This window comes from Erpetoichthys calabaricus, chromosome 12 (genome assembly GCF_900747795.2).
Source record: "Erpetoichthys calabaricus chromosome 12, fErpCal1.3, whole genome shotgun sequence".
Classification (NCBI taxonomy): Eukaryota; Metazoa; Chordata; class Cladistia; order Polypteriformes; family Polypteridae; genus Erpetoichthys; species Erpetoichthys calabaricus.
The window spans coordinates 115380231-115403720 of NC_041405.2; the positions used below are offsets into that span (position 1 = coordinate 115380231).

Below are 23490 nucleotides of genomic sequence, written 5' to 3' on the forward strand. Positions count from 1 at the left end.
GGACCCATTAAGCAAAATCTTGAAGACTATAAAGAATCTAACTACAATGACTTTTGAACCTTGTATGTCTCATCCCAAGTGTTTTGCCAGGGATCAGAAAAAGTTCTTCAACTTTACCAATCTGCACAAGCTGGTATTTGGCCTTCATAGACTACATTTCATAGAATGACATTGGTCAACTAAAAACATAATAAAAAAAACTCTTACCAGTGCCTGTCTAATTAAAATCCAGCACACTGCACTGCTTCCCATTTCCCATTCACTCTCTTATCCCCTGATCCTTGACATAACAACCTGTCAAACGTTTGCTGTGAAAAACAAAATCATTAATCTAGTCTAAATTTTTCATTGTTCTTTTAGCAATAAGGATCCTCCTTTGTCAGTATTCAACAGTAATGCGAATGGCGTGGCCTGTTTACATAAATGTTTATTGTAACAAAGCATCATACAGTATATGCTGTAACGTGTAATGGAATGCCAGCAGAATGCATTTGCTGAACCGAGTGTGCTGGATAACAGTAATTCCACTTGTGCAGCTTTCATATGTCTCCTCTTGTTATTAAACAATTCACTTGCTTTTCAAAATGTCTCATGTAAAATTTTTTCAGATGTCTCAGTGTAGCTGACTATTAGGCAATGCCAGTGTCTTTAATTTAACTTTTTACGCCTCTATTCTGAAATGCTGATATCAAGTTGCATATATAATGAAGCATGAGTCGACTTTGAAAAATGAAACTGAAAGAATCTGTGAAATTATATTTACATTTAATAGAACACAAACCACAACTGCCATGCCATTGTGTTAGCTTACCACTTCAGCAGTCGAATGCCATCATAAAAAACATAAACATGAAACCCTGCGCACATTCAGATGTCTTTAGAGTTCACCAGCTTGCCCCGAAACACATAAAGAATGCTGCGCCTTATGCACATCTACTACAGTATGTAAGCTTAGAATCAACATCTCATTATGGAACTGTTGCCTGGCCACAATCATCTCATGATTACTGATGGATGCTGAAAGATTAGCAGGCTGCCCCTCGATCACGTGCTGCAATTGGTAGATTGCTTTATGAAGGGAGAACTGGATATGAATTCGGCACTTATCTGCTTTATATATAGCACGTATCATGTCTACTGTTTTCTGTATTTGTAAATTAAAGTGCACAAGAGTAAAAATGGAGAAGCATCATGCACTTCTCAGTTGGCACAAAGATCTGCTCACCGCAGTCTGGAATGTGCTTTAATGTCAAACAGTATTTAATCACTGTTCACTTTTATTTCATTTTTATGAAACATGAAGCTTTGCCAACTTAAAAATCAAAATTCAGGCCCCTCATACATCATACTTATTTGACTGAATGTGATACCAATTGTAGCTTGGGCTGCTATTGTGCTGTCTGACTAACATGCCAATTGATTGAAATGAAATCAATTAAATACAGGAAATTTACAAATGCCCGAGTAATGTAATTATAAACAACTCTCAACAAATTTAATTATCAAGTAGCTGTAAAGATACAAACAATTAAATTAGAGCACTATGAGAAGTTACTGGTTAATAAACACGATTAGAACTGTACATGAAGCATTTATGACTATAAATGATTTGTGCTGTAAACCAAAGATACTAATAATATTAATCAGTGTAATAAAATGGATTGATAATACCTAAATAATAAAATTAAAATATATTGCTTAATTTAACTCTAGTAATTAACTTTAGCTCATTATTTGTGACCTGTAGGGGTGCCATTGAGCCCCCAAACCCTCCAACACACCAACACATTTACAGATTCAAATGACGGTTTATTATGACAAATCTGAACACATTGATATAATAAACACACAATACAATCCTTCTTTCTCTACCTTTTCTTTCTTCTTTCAGTGCCTCTCTCCTTCCTCTAGACCAGGGGTGTCGAACTCCGGGCCTGGAGGGCCGCAGTGGCTGCAGGTTTTCATTCTTACCCTTTTCCTAATCAGTGATCAGTTTTCACTGCTAATTAACTCATTTGCCCTTTGTTTTAATAGCCCTGTTTTTAAGGATTCAGTGCTCTGTCTTGATTCCTTTCTTCATTATATCACAGACAAACAGAAATGAGATGTGAAATGAGCTAACAGATGACCAGCTAAATTGGGTCTTCAAACTCCAACCAATTTCACTCCAATCACTTTCTTAATGAGAAGCTGATTCTTGCTGTTAATTAAACTCGTTATTTAATTCCATGACTTGCTGCTGCTCTCATTCTGCCACAGCAGACATTTCCAAAATTGTTGATTTTCTGTTTTTTCTAAGAACACCGTCAAAATGTTTTGGTGATATGAGAGATCAGTCTTACTGAGACCTTCACCTTTCTTTATTTTCAGATATTGTGGATAGCTGGTCGTGTGGGCAGCTCGTTTTGTGTCTCGTTATTGTTTTGCTGCTAATTAAGGAAAAAGAAACAACAAAGGGGCTGAGTCAAGTTAATTAAAATTAAGGCAAAATAAGTTAATTAGCAGCAAAAAACTGGTCACTAATGAAGAAGATGGTTAGAATGAAAACCTGCAGCCACTGCGGCCCTCCGGGGCCGGAGTTCGACACCTGTGCTCTAGACTATCGTTGTCCACTGCCTCCCTACGCTAACCACGCATAAGTGAAACTTTGCGGACTCTGGACTATGTCCGACGTCACAACACTACCAGGCCGAGGCACTTGTGGTTCAGGTGGAAGTTCCCTGAATCAAGGTGGCACGGATGTAACCCTGTGAGGCTGTGAAACTGGACTACAAATCCCAGCCTGCCCTGCAGATACCTAAATAGGCACAGTCATCCAAGAGGACTGACACCTATTGAATTGGGAAGGAAAACAGTCTGCGTGATTCTCCCTCTGTTCTTCCAACAAACGGGCCTCCTGGCTGGGTAATAGTCCATGAATAATCACTGCTGGAACGCCAGCCCACACCTTATTGTGCAGTGTGCCCTTACTGGTGTTTGAATATTATATCTGGCTTTTGGTAGAGATACTGTAAGTAAAGTAATATGGTGGTTTTACGGTTTTGATTTTTTTTTTTTGACAAAAGATGGTTTTATCTTTACTGAAATGGGCCTTTCCCTCATTATTGACTTTTCTCTGGTGAAATCTCTTTAAAAAACATATATTCCATCCCTATTGCACTCGAAACAATTTTATAAATCAAAATAGCTGGAGTCCATAACTGACATGCCCTGTGTATGAAGTACTGCATGCCCTGATCCTGTGTCAGTTATTATTGATGGTAAAGTTTCTCAGCCAAACCGGCCAGGAGAAACAGTGTGGTCACTGGAACAGAAGTAGAAAAGGCAATAAAAGGAAAATGAGAATAACCGCTGACGATTGTGATGTCCACATTTCAGTTTTAATGAAACGTAGCAGTGTAATCAGTAGCTTTAATAAACATGGGCTACAATGAAGTGTTTGGCCTTCAGCCTGGATTTACATTTTAACACTGAGGGGACATCTTGAAACTAGCAGATCATTTCTGCATTCCACATACAGTATATGTTATGAGGTGAATAAAGTGTATTAAATAAAGGTGGCCAAATCTATTTACAGCTTTCTGTGTCACCAGGAGGGTTTTGAAATCTAGCCTACATTTGAGAGGCATAGTGCCACCATACGGCAGTACTTCACAGTCCTAGTGGTCATTCTTATTAGCATTATGAATTAACTTTAAAAAACCTGTGAACAAAACATGGCAGTGGTGAAATGTATTTAAATAAACAACTTGCTGAACTTTTCTATATCTTGCATAATGAGAAAGCACCTTACATTTATTGTAATTCTTAATGTGAAAAAGAAGATTGTGAGTAGTACAGCAATGTGGGATGATTCAGCACAGCTAATCTTTATGTTTTCAGATATAAGAATTAACAGTGTATTGTGATTAAGACACCACATTTCCCTTTTTGAGTTTAGGGAGATGTTATGATCACTAATTAATGGTTAAACATATTGCAACTAATTAAAAATGCAAAACAAGAAATATCACCAGGTTTGATTGATGACTACCACCGAGTATTATCTCCCTATGAGTGTAACTGACAATTGTTCTTCAGCTATAGCGTATAATGGCAACATAAAGTAATGAGAGAAAACAGTAGTGCTACAGTGACTGAGCTCTGTGGGACACCACATCTAACTTCGGAGGGTAATGATGAAGCATTATCATTCTTTTTTCATTTCTTCTTACATAAAATTGTTTCTCTATTCATTTTCCCTCCAAGCCCTGTGGTGAGTTGCTGCTCTGTCCATTATTGTTTCCTGCCTTGAGCCCAATGAAGAGGCTCCGACTCCTTATGAATTGTATTTAGCAAGCATCGAAACAAAACCCACATTGAATGGAGTTACTCCTCTAATCTCTGTTATTCAAATTGCTGTGATTTTCAGGAACACATCTAATATTAAGAAGAGGCCTCTTTGTCTTTTTCTTTACTTTGTATTCATACCTTTTTCTCCCTTTGTGTTTCCACAATCAGCAAAATACTTTCTTTAGATGCTCTTAGAGTTTTTTTTATATAAAGAAAATTTGAAATTCTACAAGATGATTTCTTGTATAACAATGTTCTAAAATATTCTTTCCAAAGGATGGAAACCCTACTATAAGAGCCATTTGCTAGTTATTTAAGTTATATTAAATGTTTGCCTATACAGTATATTTGTGCATTGTCTATGGGAGGTTCTTATAAAAGTTGGTATATTCTAACTATTTCTAGCCTCTCTGAGTATAGATTAGTCTCAGTTAGTGACCTGCCTTGCTGTGAGTAAGGCGTGGAGGGCACACGGTTTTAAACCGGTGCCCAAGTATGTAACGTACCGTGCTTTGTTGTATGTGCAGTGGCCTACGTTTAGAGCATACTGAAGGCAAAGTAAAGCATCTTTAAGTATAGAAACAACTGAAGTTTGACAAGAAAAGCTAAGTTTAGAGAAGAGACATTTTTTCCCATTTGTTTTTGCCTGTTCTTCTATGTGGTTAACAACCTTTCTTCTTGTGTGGACTGTTTGCTTTGAATTTTCACGAAATCTTTTAAAACAAACTTTTGGACTGAGAGGTTTCTTTCAGCACAAGTTTGACCCCTGCTTGATCCTGCCTTACTTACCAGCAGCTACACCTACTATTTCACTATTTATCTATTTTCCTGGTCTCAATTTAATGTAACATTTCCTTATGTTTTGAACAATTGAGCAGCCTTACATTCAGTGCTCAACTGTCCCCTTAAAATTATGGTTTTGCTTTACATGTTTTCTACTTTTGAATAACTTTTATTATCTAATGGCTACAGTTGTTCTGTAACATTTTGTAGGTACAATTCCACGATCATTTTTGTCATTATTTCATATTCCTCCCTTTACTTCCTCTGTGTGTCTCCTTTCAGTTTAGTTTAAGGCCCATGTTGCTATGGTTTTTCGGTCTTACAGATAATCTCTATACAACTTCTACAAGATCAGACCGTACCTGACAGAGTATACAGTACAACTCCTGGATGACACTCTGGTCCTGTCACGGCTCGACTACCGCAACTCTCTGCTGGCAGAAGTACTGGCATGTGTCACCCAGCCACTGCAGATGATTCAAAATGCAGCGGCACATCTGGTGTTGAAGGCAGGCACTTGAAACTCCTCTTTTCAGATCACTACATTTCCTTCCTGTAGTGGCACATACTAAGTTCAAATCCTTGATGCTTGTCTATAGAGTATTCGATGGGTGTGCACCTATTTATTTGGAGACACTTCTGAGGTCCGGTGTTCCTTCTCAATCACTCAGATCTGCTGAAGAGCAGTGGTGGCATCAAGTCTCAGTTTAGATTCTTTTAAAGTGTAGCTCCTGGCTGGTGGAACAAGCAGCCCATCTCCATTCAAACCTCTGCCTTCCTCAATGTGTGAAAACTCTCTTGATTGGTGAATTTCTGTCTAACTGTTCTGTTTTGTAAATCTGGGAATTGATGCTAGCTTATAATTTGTTTTGAGCTTTTCACTTTTGGAACTCAATTTTGTTCCCTTTTCCTGTAACATTTGCTCCCAAACAGTCCCCAGACTGATTTTACTCAATTATGTTGACCTGTTTTGTAAGTAGATTTTGGTAACAATGTCTGCTAAGCAAATAAATGTAAATGTTTACAAATTATTTTGCTAAATTATCTCCAATTATTCCAACATTCCTTTGCCTCTTTAGTCAGTTCACATAGGTCACTATATTTTAGGAAGCTCACAAAATATTTTGGCACCATTACCTGTGTCACTTTCTGGTTATCGGCCTTGTGTCAAAGTAGATGGATCAAAGGAATGGTAAAGGTTATCTTAAAAAAGATAACCAAATCCCTCATCCAGTGCCGTTTCCTGGTGTAAGTGAGCATGTACAGTAACCCATGAAGAGTAGAGAAGTTGGGGCTTCAAAACAGGAATGTGACGTATAGGCTCTAAAAAGGCTAGTAATGGCTCTGACAGCATGCCCTGCAGGGTCTATCAACAATCTATATAGCACTTATATATTTTTTTTAGCAAGAAAGAAAGGAAATATTCAAAATGAGCTTGCCTTTTTAATATAAATGGTAAAGTGTTAAATGACAGGTAGTATGGAGTAGAAGAAAGGGCCATGAAGTGTGGGAGGCTTCTGTATTAAAGTATGTATGAAGAAATCACAAAATTGAGTCGTAATTTCCCTAAGATAGAAAATACTGTGAATATGAACCACATAAAAATCACAAAGCAGCTCTTTAATTACACTGAAAAAGAATTTAGAAAAATCTATGATGGTCCAAAGTAGGCAAGAAACTCATCTGGGGGGAGTCGCTAGGTTAGATATTGTGATCACTGTTTGCGTTCACTACAGTTACATCTAAGATTCTGCTATCACAGCTCAGTTTCAGTACTCAAAAATAATAAGCTCAGTTTTCCGATCCATAAAGACCAGCATTGACATGCAGAAATCACAATGAGATAACGTACATGCATCTTTTTATTGTTGCAATGGAACAGTATCAAATGGTGACACTGATGAAGTTGTTCATTTCATCTAATTTAAACAAATGATTTGCTTTGTGATTAATCTGAAATACAGATAACTTAGAATTAGTAGATAAATTATCCTTTTGTATGTGGTGAGGAATTGATTGGTGAGTTTCTTGAGAGCTGCCTATTTTAAAGATCTTTCTTCTTGCCGTATTATAAAGACTTTTCTAAGTCAGAGGTTACTGACAGCATTTGATGCAATTTATCATTAACTCTGTGCTTTATGTCTCTGAAAAAATAACACAACAGTAAACTGTTTTTTCCTATCCATTCATCCATTGATTTGAAACTTCACTTTTCAGTATATGGTTGAGGGAGGCAGAGACCACATCGAGCAGCCCTGGACTCAAGACAAGAACTAACTCTTAAATGAACACTACTCAGGCAAATGCTGTTCTGCCAATGATTTAGAAAACGGAAGGCCATGAGGACTGTAAGAAGGATCAGAAGATTGGCAGAAAAGGGTCAAAACCAAACGAGAACAAAGATTGTGCACTAAAAATCAAACGTCTAGGCAAAAAATAAATCTTTGAAGCCCTAAACATTGAGAAGAAAGACTTACACTCCGCAAGGCATGTTTTGATATCCACAAATTAGGGCATCAACTGTAGAGCATTGCTGTCTTATATATCAGCACAATTCTAATGTCATAAATATATGAGCACAACAATAGACAACAAAGAGGCAGCTAAGAAAATATTCATAAATGATTATAGCGTTTAATTAAAAATTTAGGTTCAAAGTCAGTCATTTTCTAGCCCACTTAGTCCTGAACAGGGTGACAGGGGTCTGCTGAAGCCTATCCCAGCTAGCATTGGGCCCAAGGCAGGAACAAACCCTGGACAGGGCTTCAGTCCATCGCAGAGCGAACACACACACACAGTGCCACCCCAACCACACACTAGGTCCAATTTAGAATCACCGGTTCACCTAACCTACATGTCTCCAGACTGTGGGAGGAAACCCACACAGACACAGGGAGAACATGCAAACTCCTCTCAGGGAGGACCCGGGATGTGAACCCTGGTCTCCTTACTGCGAGGCAGCAGTGCTACCACTGTGCCACCCTGCATTCAAAGTGACGGTTAAGAAATAAAGGCAAAAATAAACAGCACTAAACTAAACTGTCAAAATGATAATAATGAACAAGGTTATATGTAGTTTGACAAATTTATAGTCCTAAAACAGTCTAACATACACAGCTTGGGATATGGAATGAAAACGGCATTAAGAAAGGAACAATGTGGACTTCACAATGGCAATCAAAAAAGAGGATGTCGAAAGCCGTGTACAAGTTGCAAAATGGAACGATATACAGCCCCATATTAACCATTGTGTAGTTTAAGAATAAAGCACTCTATGTCAAACTCTCCCACTTATGAGAGGTGGCCACAAAAACAATAACAAAAAATCTGTGAATAAATAAGACCTACAAGAAGTGTTAAAGGTCGACCTTTTTAAATCTGTATTCTCTGGTGAAGAATCATGTGGGGCTGCAAAATGAACAGTACACTCTTAAATATTTACATGTGTTCTTAATTTTATTAAATGGGGGGGGGGGGGGGGGGGGGGGGGGGGGGGGGGGGGGGGGGGGGGGGGGGGGGGGGGGGGGGGGGGGGGGGGGGTTGGGAAATGTTTGCAAAGCTAAATCTTTCTCATGAAATGTAAATTGAAAAATCATAACTCATTGCTTGGATCAAGAAATGCTGCATGTAAAAGCAGACAGATGGCTGTTCATGGCATTAACATAACCTCATTTTTTTCCAAGAAAGAATGCTAAAATGTTTTCTGCTATATTAATAAAAATGTAGACAAAATGTTGTTTTTAAAAAAAGAAAGATTTGATTTATTTAAGTCTTAAGCTTAGTTATGATGCTTGCTTGTAATAAAAGTACTCCCAAATTAACTGACAAAAATCAGTGACTGCTCCAGATAACAAATTCATCATTCTAGTACAGTATAACAAATGTTTATGTTTTTTTTTTTTTTTTTATTCTAGGGATTTGTTACCTTTCTGCATCCTCCTGCCTTATAAAGGACGTTGAGCTTCTAGGACACTAGATTTTAAAGCACAAAGTCAACAGTTCAATTAATGCCTTTTGGTTACTGTGTGAACCTGAGAAAATGTTAAAAACTATCCATACACAGCTTTAACGCATTCTGATTTTGTAAGTCACGTTAGATTAATGGACTGTCTAAATATGCAAAAGTACTAGCATTGTCATGTGTACAGTTAACCAGGAAATTCATACTTGCATGTCTGGCCAGCACGAAGATCAACACAAATGTATGAAATTACACAACTTCATTTTCAGTTTACCTGACATACTTCTTACCATGTTACTTTGTCACTTGTTCAGTTTTTCTCCTAGTTCCTGAAACCTGACAGCAAAACACACATGGAAAATGCCATTTTATGTGATTGGCTGGTTGTCTAAAACCGTTAATTTATCTGTTCACTAATTCGAAAAGAATGGTGAGACAATTTTACTTATTCTGCTAATTAAAATGCCTTCCATCCATTCATGTATCCAGTTTCAAGTCTCATTTGATTAATACTTCTTCATGTGACATAACCCTGTAGGCCTCTTGGCAGATGGATTCGCTATTACATTTTTTGTAAGTAGTAAAGGTTAGGGTTAGGGTTGCCACTATTTTGTTTTATGTAACTTTGTAAAGTATATTTTAAAATATAAGAATATGAAAATGTGCTGGATTTAAATCTGGTTTGTCAGCAAATTGAGGATTCTCAGATAAAGGGCTTCATTTATATGGTAAAGCTACAATGAAGAACGATATAAAGAATGAAAGGTCATATTTGTTTTTTAATAACTGGGATAATCAATAAGTTGTCCAAAGCCTTTGTTAATATATGAGTTTCTATTATAAAAATTTCCAAATCTCAGTTCAAATAGTAAAATAAAAAAGAGGGAAATAGGCTTCAGGCAGACCTACACTGATATTAATTCTTATTGAAGAGATAAAATGCCAAAAAAGCATTAATCTGAATCTGTGACCTCATAATGGGATAACAAGTTACACAAAATACTGTACCATATCTGCCTTTCCAATTTGCAGTTAGATGAGATTTAATCAATTCTGCTCTTTATGAGACAGTTTAAGACAAATAATAGCTGATCATCACTCAGCACCACAAGAGATAAGGTATCTAGAAAATGTACAATTAAAGAAATGTGAATGCCAGTGAATGCTAACTGTAAGTGAACTAAAGCTGGAATACAGTGATACGCTTTGTAGGCATTCTCTGGCTCTTTTTCATATTCAGTTTGTCCTGTAAATCATGCATATCTAAAATGATACTGTCATACTGTATGAAAGTGACCATTTCTCTGAATCTATGTGACCTTAACTTTTCCTGAGTTCAAACATATTCATCAATGTGGAGTTCATCTTCTACACAGTACTTTACAAAATAAATCCTACCGTTGTCTGAACTCTGTTACAGCTACAAGATGTCAACCCATCGTAAGCCATATATGCACAGACACACACAAACATCCACTCTCATTCAAGCCAATCCAACATAAAGTCACTAATCAGACAAACATAGAACTCTTTGGAAAGTTGGGGATGGCAAAGTAGCAAAAACAAAAAGAAAACATTTTGTTTTATGTAAAGAGGTCATTTTTATTGTAGCAGTTGAGAAAGCCAAACCACTAGGAAATAAGAATATAAGAAATCTCTGAACTAAAGGAAATGTCTTTGCAATCCATGGGCAGATTAAATAGACTGGTATCATTTTTGCCAAAGTGAACATATCTCAGTCTTGCATTATGACAACAGAAAGCTTATTAGAGAAGGCAAAAAACAAAGGTGAAAGGTAAAGTGGCAAAAAAGAAAACAAGGTGGGTCGTTACTCTAGGAAGAGAACTTGTAACATTTATCAAGTATACCTTTTAAAGACATTTTATTCCCTTTCTATGCTAAAACAGCATGTTTTATTAAGTAGTGACTGAAAAGCGTTGTCTATTAATTGTCAATTGAACTTGCTGAATATTTTGATAATTAGTTTAAGTGGAGAGTGTATAAAGCTCAGTGGTCTCGTAAGTCTAGAATTTTAGGAATGCTACTGTGGGGTGATGTTTGGCTATTAGAAATAATCAAATCACAAAGAGCAAGAGCACTTCTCATAACCTGCCTTTCTAAGTTACACAAGCACACCTCGCTATAGCCTCTGCCTCTCGCAGCAGAAGCATAAATTAGTTTATGAGCTCTGAAAGCATTTTTTTAGAGACAGGATGACCACATCACATTTAGATTTACTTTAGAAGGTGTGGACCACTAGGGTGTGACACAGACAGACATAGAGGCACAAGTACGAGCACACAGGATTTTTCTTTATCTTTTGACCTTGTGGGAAATGCTTTCCCCATTTCCCACAAGCAAAACACAGTCACCAAGCACAGCACAAAACTCTTTTCTTCTTTCTTTCTCTTCCTCTTTTTCCTCGTCAACTCCTCCGGACAAGCTTCGTCTACTCCCACCCAACTCTGGCTCCCAGAGTAGTGGCTGCTGGCTCCTCTTATAAGGCGCTCGGAAGTGCTCCAGGTGCTCGTTCACCCAGTTCTGGCAGCACTTCCGGGTGTGGTGGAAGTGCTGCAATTAAGGGCTCAGCAGCTTTCCAGGCACCCCCTGGCAGTGGCCACAGGCCCCAGCAGGGTTGAGCTTCCACTGTTGCATACCAGGGGGGCTTTGGAAGAGGTAATGCTTTGGATACGCTCTCTCCCTCAGACCTTCCATTTTAGGGGCTTCCCAGCCAGGCAAGGGCCCCGGCTCTCTGCCACGAAGGTCAGTAAATGAGCTGATCAGAGTTAAGAAAGAAGGATGGGGAAATCAGTCAAAGAATGCTCTAAGTTACTTACAACATTTCAAGAAATGCGAAGAAAAAAAATGCCTAAAAATCCAGCAGTACCAGGTTGTATGGTATGCATTGTCACACTTTATTTTGTTTTAGTTTATAGTACTACAGTATTTGAATAATGATTAAAGTTAAAATGTACTAAAGTCTGCTTTCCTGCCTGCATATTTCCTCTGTTTTAGCCACCGGGAGCTGAGAACCTCATCAAGGTCAATCTGGATAAGGGAGAGAACACACTCCCGAGAGGGAAGCTACAGTGACAGCCGTACCTGGGTAAAGTCTGAAGGAGCCACTTACAGTAAGGTAGTGGACCGCAGTCTTGGGTGCAACTGTGAACTGTATATCCTCAAAATTTAGTAAGGCAAAAATGAGCAGCAGTAGAGGTGGATCTACATTAAAAAGAAACTGTGCATTTTAGAAAAGGGGATTATGTTTTAAGGAGACATGTCCCCAAAATACCTTTCCTCAATAAAATACTTATCATCCTGAAATATGTTGAAAATAACATAACATTTTTAAACCCACATAATACAAATGGGGGCGGTGGAGGGCACTCATCTATCAAAGCCAACATAAAACCAAACCACATACTCAGTCAGTGTATCTGCGTTTCACCCAAAATTACCAAAGTTCTGTAGCTTCAGTTTGCTTCATGGGATTCTAGCAATAGCTTGACGCATTGAAATGATTCCACAGACAAAGTATCCATCCATCCATCCATTATCCAACCCGCTATATCCTAACTACAGGGTCACGGGGGTCTGCTGGAGCCAATCCCAGCCAACACAGGGCGCAAGGCAGGAAACAAACCCCGGGCAGGGCACCAGCCCACCGCAGACAAAGTATCTTCATTTTTTAAAAGCTTTAGTAAAAATTCAAGGTAAAACAGTTCACACAAAAATAGAGAAAAAATTGCTATACATATATTGTCACAAAAATGACCATAAGACATGGAAAAGGTTTGGGGCAGCCACCCATATAATTTTTCCCGGTTGCAAAACTGCGTCAAAATAATAGACATGTTCACACAACTGAGTCCAAAACAGAAATGATTAACTGGAAGCACGATGGCGGCTTTAAAGGCCAGTGTACAGTGTCCATTTTAGGACATCCTCCTCCCTCCGAAAAAACTCCATCCTTCCTACTACCTTCGATAAAATATTCCTCCTCCCTGCGAGGAATCCCCAGTCACCCCTCCTCCCTCCTCTCTCCTCTCTCCTCCCTCCTCCATCCGCTCTCAGTTCTCCGCTGTCCGTTTTCCGCCATCCACCCTCCTATCTCCGTCATCCGCCTTCAGCTCTCCATCAAACCCCACACTCCCCCCGCCCCCTCATCGACATTTTCGTTAATGAAGTGACGTAATACTTCAGCTCCACCTTCTTCACAAGTTCATTAACCAAATTATTTGTCAATTATATTTCACAGTAAGAATTTACAGCACGACTCAAACGTGGGAACGAAAGTAAATGACGTTAATTGTTGAGTGTCTTTTAATATTGTTTAAGCATACATATTAACACATGTGCAATTAAACGTGTGCATTTACGGTGTGATTTTTCAGGCTTAAAAGCTCGCCTTTTATTAAAAAGGTAAATGCAAACTTTTTTCATTCTGAAGGGCACAAACCACGCAAAAATGTCGGTACACCAGATAAATAAGCGCAACATATTATCAGTTGTATTGTATGCTTACAATACATATAGAAATGTGTTAATCGTTAACTAATAGTATGGGATGGTATTTTTCAACTCAGCTACAGATGCAGATGGAAACCAGAACTGCTTTGAAAAATACGAACGCCTTAGGACCGATCTGGAATAAGGTAGCACAGCGCCTTGATTTAAACGATTCCATGTCTTGGTGGGTTTGCGTTGCTTGTTGTCAATATCTTTACACCTGTTTTTAAGGCTTATTGACTGAAAGGGGCTTTCGTGAAAAAAGTTAGGGCTTTGCTACAGGATACACCCTCCACAAGTTAAGGAAGTTAAAAATAAAGGTATATATTTCTGTTTTATTTAAACCTTTTAAGTTTGTATGCGGGCGTCATGGTTAATGAACTTGTGAAGAAGGTGGAGCTGAAGTATTACGTCACTTCATTAACGAAAATGTCGATGAGGGGGCGGGGGGAGTGTGGGGTTTGATGGAGAGCTGAAGGCGGATGACGGAGATAGGAGGGTGGATGGCGGAAAACGGACAGCGGAGAACTGAGAGCGGATGGAGGAGGGAGGAGAGAGGAGGGAGGAGGGAGGAGGGGTGACTGGGGATTCCTCGCAGGGAGGAGGAATATTTTGTCGAAGGTAGTAGGAAGGATGGAGTTTTTTCGGAGGGAGGAGGATGTCCTAAAATGGACACTGTACCAGTGGAGGAAGTGATGTCATCAGGACCGGAACCAGAAGTGACGTCGTTGGCTGGCCCAGAGCCAGGCAGGATTTCCCTAGAATGGTCTGTAAGAGATCGAGAGGGAGAATTAGTGCACTTAGCCACCCACCCCCTTAGTCCGGCGTGGAATTACATGTACGCAAGCCCTTTAGTTGTCTCCTAAACACACATGTGTGACAATATATAAGTTCTGTGTAAAGCTTATTTATCTTGTTTCATTCTTTAAGTTTACTCATACAGTTGAGCCATTTCTAAACAGTCAGAAAACTGTACATCTATTCCATTTACAAACTGCAAAAGGGTTTTTTAATCCATGCTAGCTAGGAGCCTATTCGAAATCACACACTGACTTAGTTAACATGCTGCATCACAGATATAGCTAAGAAAGTTCTGTCTCATGTTAACTTGCAGGGGGTAAAAGGTTATGCCATAATCTATAGCTATGTAAGAAAATTATATTTTATTCTACTTGAGCAAACACTAATATAAGTTTAACTTAAAGCTTTAACATTCTAAGATTGGCTCTTACAGTCAGAAAATGAACCAAAAGATGACACTCTATTTCTAATTAATTCCTCAGGGCATTTATCAGCTACTGGGAGGATCCACAAGTAGCAAATAATGAAATGGCCTACAGTGCATATGTAGGGGAGATATTAATAAGGGGAAACCCAAACAAGCTGTCCTGGACTGAGGTGGCCACTTTAGCACAAAGCGGGAGGATGATGAGTTGAATAATCACACTCACTAAAAATCACATACTACCAATGATTAAGTTATGACCTGGCAAGTGATGCTGCCAAAAAAAGAAGCACTGCCTGAAGACTCCCAAAGTCTAAGAGAAGGCAAACTCCTGTGTTAACTTAGTAAGCTGTGGTGAAAGTAATAATAATAATAATAATAATAATAATAATAATAATAATAATTCATTACATTTATATAGCGCTTTTCTCAGTACTCAAAGCGCTATCCACACAGGGAGGAACCGGGAAGCGAACCCACAACCTTCCACAGTCTCCTTACTGACATAATGGCCGAAAAACCCCAAATCAAAAGATCTGACCCCCCCAGGCTGGGGCTTGAATGTGAGGTGTGAACTTGTGCTTCAAATCCAGAATGGGACGCCAAGGCCCTGCAAGAAAGTAATTCTCCATTGCCTCAATAGTGCTAGAACTTTAGTTGTTAAATGAGCTTCAATCCAAGGATTGGACAAACTACTACTCTAATTACTGCACTACCTTGCTGACCAAATATATCTCCAAAATCTGAAAGACACCATCAGTAGCAAAAAAATAAAAAAATAAAATAAAGCTTGGTGAATTATTGTTCCAGCTTAATAGCTGATACAAAAGATAACATTAAAAGTTGTAAAATAAACGTTGGCTAAAGGCTTCAGATCTGATGAAATTGTACATATTTTTCAATTATACACTAATAACTGTAAGATTTAAATAAAAAACTCATAAATTATTAATGTGTTACAGATCAAATTTAAGTACTTTTGGTTTCCCACAGCCATGGAAATTTTATTTCCCTCTACTTTTTGATTATATCATTTTATCTTAAACATCCACTGTGTGGTTCAGTTTTGATAGCTCCTCTCTCTGAATTTTTCAATCAGGTAACTTTGATGGAGTGATGTATGTGTTGACTTCTTGGGTTTATAGTGTAAGGGACGACCGGCAGCTCAAACCCAGGCCGGGACACTCCAAAAAGAGAAGGATGGGGGAAGGCAACTACGTTTAGTCACTGCCTCCCCCAAGACGCTAGATGGGGACTTCCCTGCAGCACAGTGGTACCCCGGATTCCTGCAGGGCACTATGGGATTTGGAGTTCGGCTTCACAGGCTTGCTAGGTACCGTCATGGGTTCTGCCAGGAGATGCTGCAGAAGGACCTGGGGAGTCGTGCTACCCTCATAGCCCGGAAGAATTAGTGAGTTACGAGGACGGAAATCCAGAAGTAGTTCCAGGCTGAAGAAAACTCAAGTTCTCCATCTGACCCAGAAGTGCTAGCAAGTCACGTGGACAGAAGGACAGAAGCACTTCCGAGTTGGACTATATATAAAGGACTGCTGGGAACCCAGCAAGCAAGCCAGAGTCGGATGGAGGTGAACAAAGCTTGCTGGGAGGTGTGGAGGAGAAGAGAAACAATATTGTGATTATTTTTGTGCTTGTTTACTTGCCTGTTTATTGTGGCTGCGGTGCTTAGGGAGCACTGTTGGAGAAGGGAATAATTAAAAGAACTTCTTTGTGCTTTTACCTGGTGTCCTGAGTGTCTGTCTGTTGGGTTTAAAGGGGCAACAGTGCCACCTAGCGTTCACAATAGGTATCTTGAACTAGAGACCACACGACAGCTCAAACTATGTTTTGTTTTATGCAGTTTGAAGAAACCTGGTGTGTTCTTCCATTTTTGTATCTGAAATGCTCTAAGTCGCCTTGGATGAAGGCTTGAACCAAACTAATAATAATAATAAATATAATCTTACATAATTCATCCAGTCATGACCGTAGGCAGGCACTGACGTTTTTTATGCTGGTTATTCTTTAAAAGCTTGTGGAATCATCACTTGTGCAGGCTTTTTCTCAAATACTTCATGCTCATTTGTAATTTGAGCTATGCATAAAACATTTAAGTTATTAAATTGTAATTGTTTATGCATGTTTACAGTTGGAACACAGCAACGTTAAGTGACTAACTCAGGGTCATCCAGATGAAGGAACTGAACTGGCCACCCCAGGGTTTATAGGTGAATATGTCAGTCACTACGCTGCCTGCCATTTATGTCTTCTAGTAGCGTGTCTTGTTTGTGTAATCTGAAAAATACTGAAATCGCATCTCTAGTAGAGGGGGGCTTTAATATATTAACAGGTTCTCGTATAACAGCATAGTAGCTGAGTTTGTCTTTGGAAATAAAAAGACAGTAAAACTGTGTGTGCAGTATTTTTTTTTAATATCAGCTCTTTGTAGGTATATTTTCTGCTTTATATTTTCCTGCCAGGAAGAAGCAAGCAACAAGAAAAGAGTGATGAAGGTTAATTAGTGTCTTGAGAGCTATTTGCAAATGGCACAATCATATCTACATTAGCACATAATTTGCAAAGACATATAAAAAACATTATTGGTGAACAAAGGTACATGTAGCAGGTAAAGAATTGACCTTCATCTAAATGCACTGTGGCTTAGTGAGGCATCGGTCTTTAAACCTCTAATGCTGCTGCTGAAACTTCACACTAGAACTGCTGTGTGACCCTGAACAAGTCACCCAATCTAGTATTCCAACAGTAAAAAGTATTTCTAAAATGCTATAGTATAGACACGAATTTTGGGATGGTGCTCACGGTGGAAAGGTGTTAGGTAAGGTAAACGGTGGTCTCTGTTGTAATTCAGTTCTTGATAGTCCACAAATGCATTGTCAGTTGCCTGCTAGTGGTTTATCATAAGTGCATACAATTTACCAGTCTACCAATCAACCTACTGGGGCACTATTATGTGATCCATAGCCAAGAGCAGAAAATCAACAAAAGGGTCTGAAGGAGGACTTAAAGGAAGGGCAACACTTAGGGTCTTTACAATAACAAAAAAATAACTTCTTCTTCTTCTTTTACTTTTGGCTGCTCCCATTAGGGGTCATCTTCTTCCATATCTTCCTTTCTTCTTCATCTTGTTCTGTTACACCCATCACCTGCATGTCCTCTCTCACCACATCCATAAACCTTCTCTTAGGCCTTCCTCTTTTCCTCTGCCCTGGCAGCTCTATCCTTAGCATCCTTCTCCCAATATACCCAGCATCTCTCCTCTGCACATGTCCAAACCAACGCAATCTCGCCTCTCTGACTTTGTCTCCCAACCGTCCAACCTGAGCCGACCCACTAATGTACTCATTTCTAATTCTGTCCACAATATATATATATTGTGAAGGATGGCCGGCTTCATATTCCGGCCCTTACCCCCAGGCCGCCAGGAGGAGCTCTCCCGACAGCATGGACGGGCCCCATATTCCAGCAGGGCCTCATGGACTATGTAGTTTTTATACACAGCCCTACTGGATACCCTGGGGACTACTGGAAGTCGCTGTCGGGAGGCCCATGGACTCATATATGCCCTATAACCCGGAAGTGCATCATAATCCCGGGACAGGAAGAAACGACGTGCTTCCGGGGTGAAGATAAGGACTGTTTACCCTGACCCGGAAGGAATAAGGACTTGTGGACTGTTGGGCAGGAACACCTCCGGGTCAGGGAGTATAAAGGACTCTGGGAAAGCCCAGTACACTGAGCTGAGCTGGGAGGTAGGGTGGCTAAGTGTTTGGAAGCGGAGGAGAGAGAATATTGTGATTAGTGATTGGTTTGTTTATTATATGAGTAGTGTGGAGTGGAGGGTGCTTGGTGCACTGTACTATAAGGAAATAAAGAAGTCCTGTACTTTTACCTGGTGTTTGGAGTGGTACCTGAGGGTTCAAGAGGTGGATCGATACCTCTACTGCTACAATATATATTATTAACAGTCAGGGCCACTAAAAGAACAAAAATCTATGCCATGCTAAGCACAGCACTACCAAACGAAGTTCTAGTGCACCTTCCCACTTCCAAACTATCTACTTCCATTGTCTTGTCACCTACGTCATGTCTTGCTAGGGAAGGCATTTGCACCTATGTTCCTCCTGGGTCCAACTTACTTCACCTAGAGACCAGGGCTCTTTTTAAAAAATAATCCTTTTGGTTTCACTGGAAAATAAATTCCAGGTCAGTTCCTGTTGTAGAAGAAGAATAAGGCAGGCTCCTGACAGCTCCCCCCGGAGGTCCCTGTTTTCCTCTCCTTAAAGGAACAGAGTAGAAGACCAGTAACCGACTGCAATCTTGGTGAGCTGTACACCAATGAACTTTGTTTCCTCCTTTATAAACTCTTCCTGTGTCCCACTTTTCCCTTGCCCTCCATTGGAGCATTTGAGCTTTAATACTGTAAAATTTACTGGCCTTCAATGTGGGGATTGCTCCAGACTCCGGAGTCCTGCACAGAAGTGTTCCATACCAGCTCCTGGACTGGCAAGAAAATCTATGCATTGGTACACCAATTGGATTTCTGGCAATGTGCAAAACTCATGATCATAATGAAGTGGTTCAGTGGGCACATCAAATCAAGGATTATCATTAAAGTCATGACGCATCATGCATTAAACCGGTCGCTGCTCTGTAGCAGACCTCTCAGTGCATCTCTCTGTGTTTTTGTACCTGTTTTTTGTTCTTAAATCGTGTAAAATTGTTTTCTTTTTGTTTTCTTTTTACTAGTTTGCAAGTAGTTATTTCTATAAAATGCTTAACAACATTTGCGAAAGTTTCTTATTTTTGATCGTTATCGCCTTTGGAATCCGACAGGACACTAACGCACTACCTGCGCAGGAAATCCCAGGTGTGTGGCCGGCGCTGTTCATTTACAGCCGGGATGCATTACTATCTATGAGACCAGCTACCAGTTACTCCCCGTGTATTACTAATATACCAGACGAATTAAAATCTTTGAAACCCAGAGAGCGAGGAAAAAGAGGTGGACTACGAGTACGTCTGAGACGGAGAAGTATTAAAACACCTTTGCCAACCATCATCATGAGCAACGCACAGTCCTTGCGAAATAAACTAGATGAGCTGAAAGCATCTGCGCGATACCTCCACGAGTACCGTGAAAGCTGTCTGATGTGCTCTACGGAAACCTGGTTTAAGAATACAGACTCGGATACAGCAGTCGAAGTAGATGGATTTGTTTGTGTACGGCAAGACAGAAATCCAGCTTCTGGTAAGCAGATGGGTGGTGGGGATTGCCTTTACATTAACAAAAGGTGGTGCAGGAATATCACTGAAAAAGAGCGCATCTGCACGCCAAATATTGAATTACTCACCGTCGCCCATACTATCTACCACGGGAGTTTAATCAATTATTTGTGACAGTCGTTTACATTCCGCCGCATGCTGATGTGGGAGCTGCAGCTGAATCAATTCTTGAAACTGCTCATAAACTAGAAACCAAATCACCTGGTTCTTTTAAGCTTGTGATGGGTGATTTTAATTTATGCAGTCTGGAGTCAGTATTACCAAATCACCATCAATATGTGAATATTAACACTAGAGGGGACAAAACTCTGGACAAGTGCTATGGAAATGTCCCTAATGCCTACATATCGCATCACAGAGCAGCCCTGGGTGCGTCTGACCACGTCGTTGTTCATCTTCTCCCGAAGTACAAACAGAAACTGAAACAAGAAAAACCAGCCATACAAACAACACATAACTGGTGCAAGGAAAGTGTAGAGGAACTGCAGGAATGCTTCTCCAGTACAAATTGGGATCTGCTGACATCCTCACAGTCACTGAATGAGGCCACCTATACTGTCAGCGAATATATTCAATTCTGTGAGTCTATGATCATTAAGAAAAAATCTGTCAAGGTGTACCCAAACAGTAAGCCATGGATCACTAAAGAGGTTAAAGCATTACTATTGCAAAAGCAACATGCATATCAAGAAAATAAGTTAGAAGATAAGCGAATTTTACAGCAAAGGATTAACAGGTTAATTAAACAAAATAAAAAGATGTATGGGGAAAAAATCAAGAGATGTTTTAATGATAACAATCCAAAGCAGGTCTGGAAGGGACTAAAAACAATTACAGGACTGGGCCCTAAAATGAATGTGGATTTTCCAGCTGACAAAGACCACAAGCTTTTAGCTGATGAACTGAATAACTTTTATGCCAGATTTGAAAAAAGTGATTTCAGCACTCAAAATACAGAAATAAAGGAGATGCTTTATAAAAACACCAGGTATTCTACTGTGATTGGGTTCAGTTTAACTGAAGTGGAAAAAGGCTTGCGGCAGGCCAAAATAAACAGTGCAGTGGGACCAGACGGCATATCAGGTCGGCTCTTAAAGTCTTGCTCTAAGCAGCTCTCCCCAGTTTTTCATTTGCTTTTTAACTGGTCTCTGACCTGTGGTATTGTACCAAATCTGTGGAAACAATCAATCATTACCCCTGTATCTAAGGTTTCTAGGCCAAGCTGTTTAAATGACTACAGACCAGTGGCACTTACATCTATTCCAATGAAATGCTTTGAACACTTGGTGAAAAACATTTTAATGACAGAGACAAAGTCTTTTCAAGACAACAATCAATTTGCTTATTGTGCAAACAGAAGTGTGGAAGATGCTCTGCTTGTTATCTTACATCAAATCTATACCTTTCTTGATCAGCCTGGTTCATATGTCAGAGCACTATTTTTGGATTTTTCTTCAGCGTTCAATACTATACAGCCTCATATACTGATTGGGAAATGAAACAGTATGAATGTAAACCCATTTATCACACTATGGATTCAGAACTTTCTTTTAAATCGTTCACAGACAATTAAAGTTCAGGACACTTTTTCAAAAGCTCTTCATTCAAACACAGGAAGTCCACAGGTGTGTGTCTTATCACCATTACTGTTTACTCTGTACACAAGTGACCTGAGACAGAACAATGACCACTGCTCCATTATTAAGTATGCGGATGACACCATGATCATAGGATGCATATCTGGGGAGGATGAAAGCCACTATCTAAATCAAGTGGACTGTATGGTAAACTGGTGCAATAAAAACTCTCTCACTCTGAATGTAAAAAAGACCAAAGAAATGATATTTGATTTTAAGAGACAGAAATCTGTATGTTCACCTATTGTAGTTCTGGGAGAGGAGGTAGAAATATTGAATGAATATAAATACTTAGGAACTTACCTAGATAACAATCTTAACTGGAATACAAATACAAAAAAATTATTTTCTAAATGCAACCAGCGCTTATTTCTCTTCCATAAACTCAAACTATTTAAAGTAGACAAGGACCTCATGTTGTCCTTCTATCGCAGTATGGTCCAGTCCGTGATCACTTTCAGTTTCATTGCCTGGTTTAGTAGTTTGACAAACCAAAACTCAAAAAAGCTCCAGCAGATTACGAAGTATGCAGCTAAAGTTATTGGGGCTGATGTAGATGATTTGACTAGTGTGTGTCAGAGGGCAATGCTAAAGAAACTGGAAATCATCTCAACTGATGACAGACACCCATTACATGTAGAACTAAACTTCAGTAAATCAGGAAGGATAGTTGCTATGAAAACCCACACAAATCGCTCCAGAAACTCCTTTCTTCCTAGTGCCATACGACTTTTCAATAAGAAATATCGGAGATAATGTTTAAGGTTTTGATATATATCCTGTAACCTTTTTTTTTTTTTTGGTGTAAACATGTTTTATCTAACTGCCTTACCTTAACCTTTCTTATTTCTATTTGTCTGTTTTATTTCATTCTGTCTGTTACCTGTTATTAGATGTAACTGAGAAGGCAAATTTCATGTTTTCTTGTGTAAACATGACTAAATAAAGAAACCTAAACCTAAACTGAGATTAAACAAAAGCATTGTGGGCTTATTCCCTGATCAGTAAGATTTCACTGTTCTCCAATAAGAGGAATGATTAATGTTGTTTGCCGTCCAGCACCATGTCCCACTTCCCTTAATTAACAATCTTTCCATATACTGTAAACTTCACCATTTTAGGACCACGTGATCACAAAACCCACATTTTGGCTCACTGTTGTACCTCTGTTATGCTACTCTTTACTCTTTATATAATAATGGTTCACTTTGTAAGAACTTTAGAGTTTATACTGTATACTTATATCCTTTAATGGTAGGCCCACACTATGACTTAGGTTTAGGATTAAATTCACCATCCCAACTAATACAGAATGTCATCTAGCAATCAAAACTGCTATTCCAATAACCCCAAAATTTTGGAGCAACGGGCCAGCCTGGTTGAATGCAGAAAATGGCCGCTCATCTGGCACAGAGAGAGTCTTTGATTGTGAGAATCTCTTCCTCTCTGATAAAGGCCATTACCATAAGAGGTCTTTTAACACAGTGATAAAGAGTTTTGCCCCTTACACATTTCAAAACACCAAGGCTCAAAATGAAAAAATAAAAAGCATAATAAAGAATATTAGTTTGGATCCTTGGAGGTTATTCATTGTTGGTTATTCTTACCAATACATTTAGTTCAATGAAGCTAGTTTTGAAAAATTTAATTCAGAAAGCCATTGGCCATTGCAGCTCTTCATGGATCCAAATGCAATACTTCTATTTAGTACAGTATTTCCTTTTTCGAATATCAGTTTAAAC

The 23490-nt window shown here is 39.2% G+C and overlaps 1 protein-coding gene across 1 annotated transcript in view; it reads left to right on the forward strand.

Annotated features, from left to right (window-relative positions):
• The window catches only part of rab9b (RAB9B, member RAS oncogene family), a 1039984-nt gene that overhangs the window by 380218 nt on the left and 636276 nt on the right, over positions 1-23490 (forward strand). The window lies entirely within an intron of this gene.